Raw genomic sequence first — 3719 nt, 5'->3', positions numbered from 1 at the left:
ATTTACAAGGCTGAGCAGGAGACAGAGAGTGAAAGGGGAAGTGCTTCACACTTTTAAGCAACTAGATCTCATGAGAACTCACTCAGAATCATGAGCACAGCAAGGGGGAAATCCACCCCCATGATCCAATCACCTCCTACCAGCTACCTCTCCCTGAACATTGGGAATTACAATTCAACATGAGATTTAGGTGGGGACACAGAGCCAAACCATACTGATACATAAGATGTAAAACTATGAAAATAATAAAGGAAACTAGTCCCCTATTAGCTAAACACAGAGTACCTGATTCATTCAGGCCAAAATGTGGAAGTATTACTAACCACAGGTTCTTGGGCTCCTCTGCAATAGAAATGGACATGAGACGAAGCAAGTTTTGCAGACAAGGCTTTGTTAAGGGCTTATTCTCTAACACTAGGGAGACAGCACTGGAAGGACAGTTCTCTGGGGGTTCCCCACGGCTAGGTCTTTGCTGTGTTTTAAGATGAGTGACATGGATAATCATGAGGTATGCAAGGCTCTTTATACATGTGGAGTTTATACGTCTGTCATATAAATATATTTTGTAGTAAAATACTTTATTTCCTTCAGTGTCTACTATCTGTCCTATGATGTTATATGGGAGTCCTATGATGCTATATGGGGTATCTTCTTGTTTTGTCAGCCCTATGATCTCTATTTTAGTGTTAATTCCAAAATGGAAGGAGTGCAACAAGGTGCACCCAATCTCCCTTCCCTCATGGCCTGAAATTTACTTTTTCAGATTGCTCTCAGCTCCACTGGCCAATAAGGGGGTTCCATTCAGTTGATTGGGGGGCTTAGGATTTTTTTTTAATTTATTTATTATTATTATACTTTAAGTTGTAGGGTACATGTGCATAACGTGCAGGTTTGTTACATATGTATACTTGTGCCATGTTGCTGTGCTGCACCCATCAACTCGTCATTTACATCAGGTATAACTCCCAATGCAATCCCTCCCTCCTCCCCCCTCCCCATGATAGGCCCCTGTGTGTGATGTTCCCCTTCCTGAGTCCAAGTGATCTCATTGTTCAGTTCCCACCTACGAGTGAGAACATGGGGTGTTTGGTTTTCTGTTCTTGTGATAGTTTGCTAAGAATGATGGTTTCCAGCTGCATCCATGTCCCTACAAAGGACACAAACTCATCCTTTTTGATGGCTGCATAGTATTCCATGGTGTATATGTGCCACATTTTCTTAATCCAATCTGTCACTGATGGACATTTGGGTTGATTCCAAGTCTTTGCTATTGTGAATAGTGCCGCAATAAACATACGTGTGCATGTGTCTTTATAGCAGCATAATTTATAATCCTTTGGGTATATACCCAGTAATGGGATGGCTGGGTCATATGGTACATCTAGTTCTAGATCCTTGAGGAATCGCCATACTGTTTTCCATAATGGTTGAACTAGTTTACAATCCCACCAACAGTGTAAAAGTGTTCCTATTTCTCCACATCCTCTCCAGCACCTGTTGTTTCCTGACTTTTTAATGATCGCCATTCTCACTGGTGTGAGATGGTATCTCATTGTGGTTTTGATTTCAATTTCTCTGATGGCCAGTGATGATGAGCATTTTTTCATGTGGCTGTTGGCTGTATGAATGTCTTCTTTTGAGAAATGTCTGTTCATATCCTTTGCCCACTTTTTGATGGGGTTGTTTGTTTTTTTCTTGTAAATTTGTTTGAGTTCTTTGTAGGTTCTGGATATTAGCCCTTTGTCAGATGAGTAGATTGCAAAAATTTTCTCCCATTCTGTAGGTTGCCTGGTCACTCTGATGGTAGTTTCTTTTGCTGTGCAGAAGCTCTTTAGTTTAATGAGATCCCATTTGTCAATTTTGGCTTTTGCTGCCGTTGCTTTTGGTGTTTTAGACATGAAGTCTTTGCCCATGCCTATGTCCTGAATGGTACTACCTAGGTTTTCCTCTAGGATTTTTATGGTATTAGGTCTAACATTTAAGTCTCTAATCCATCTTGAATTAATTTTCGTATAAGGAGTAAGGAAAGGATCCAGTTTCAGCTTTCTACTTATGGCTAGCCAATTTTCCCAGCACCATTTATTAAATAGGGAATCCTTTCCCCATTTCTTGTTTCTCTCAGGTTTGTCAAAGATCAGATGGCTGTAGATGTGTGGTATTATTTCTGAGGACTCTGTTCTGTTCCATTGGTCTATATCTCTGTTTTGGTACCAGTACCATGCTGTTTTGGTTACTGTAGCCTTGTAGTATAGTTTGAAGTCAGGTAGCGTGATGCCTCCAGCTTTGTTCTTTTGACTTAGGATTGTCTTGGAGATGCGGGCTCTTTTTTGGTTCCATATGAACTTTAAAGCAGTTTTTTCCATTTCTGTGAAGAAATTCATTGGTAGCTTGATGGGGATGGCATTGAATCTATAAATTACCTTGGGCAGTATGGCCATTTTCACGATATTGATTCTTCCTATCCATGAGCATGGTATGTTCTTCCATTTGTTTGTGTCCTCTTTTATTTCACTGAGCAGTGGTTTGTAGTTCTCCTTGAAGAGATCCTTTACATCCCTTGTAAGTTGGATTCCTAGGTATTTTATTCTCTTTGAAGCAATTGTGAATGGAAGTTCATTCCTGATTTGACTCTCTGTTTGTCTGTTACTGGTGTATAAGAATGCTTGTGATTTTTGCACATTAATTTTGTATCCTGAGACTTTGCTGAAGTTGCTTATCAGCTTAAGGAGATTTTGGGCTGAGACAATGGGGTTTTCTAAATATACAATCATGTCATCTGCAAACAGGGACAGTTTGACTTCTTCTTTTCCTAACTGAATACCCTTGATTTCTTTCTCTTGCCTAATTGCCCTAGCCAGAACTTCCAACACTATGTTGAATAGGAGTGGTGAGAGAGGGCATCCCTGTCTTGTGCCAGTTTTCAAAGGGAATTTTTCCAGTTTTGGCCCATTCAGTATGATATTGGCGGTGGGTTTGTCATAAATAGCTCTTATTATTTTGAGGTACATTCCATCAATACCGAATTTATTGAGCGTTTTTAGCATGAAGGGCTGTTGAATTTTGTCAAAAGCCTTTTCTGCATCTACTGAGATAATCATGTGGTTCTTGTCTTTGGTTCTGTTTATATGCTGGATTATGTTTATTGATTTGCGAATGTTGAACCAGCCTTGCATCCCAGGGATGAAGCCCACTTGGTCATGGTGGATAAGCTTTTCGATGTGCTGCTGAATCCGATTTGCCAGTATTTTATTGAGGATTTTTGCATCGATGTTCATCAGGGATATTGGTCTAAAATTCTCTTTTTTTGTTGTGTCTCTGCCAGGCTTTGGTATCAGGATGATGTTGGCCTCATAAAATGAGTTAGGGAGGATTCCCTCTTTTTCTATTGATTGGAATAGTTTCAGAAGGAATGGTACCAACTCCTCCTTGTACCTCTGGTAGAATTCAGCTGTGAATCTATCTGGTCCTGGACTTTTTTTGGTTGGTAGGCTCTTAATTATTGCCTCAATTTCACAGCCTGCTATTGGTCTCTTCAGGGATTCAACTTCTTCCTGGTTTAGTCTTGGAAGAGTGTAAGTGTCCAGGAAATTATCCATTTCTTCTAGATTTTCCAGTTTATTTGCGTAGAGGTGTTTATAGTATTCTCTGATGGTAGTTTATATTTCTGTGGGGTCGGTGGTGATATCCCCTTTATCATTTTTAATTGCGTCGATTTGATT

Source organism: Macaca nemestrina, chromosome 1 (assembly GCF_043159975.1).
Source record: "Macaca nemestrina isolate mMacNem1 chromosome 1, mMacNem.hap1, whole genome shotgun sequence".
NCBI classification, from domain to species: domain Eukaryota; kingdom Metazoa; phylum Chordata; class Mammalia; order Primates; family Cercopithecidae; genus Macaca; species Macaca nemestrina.
Note: the sequence above shows the minus strand (reverse complement) of the source record.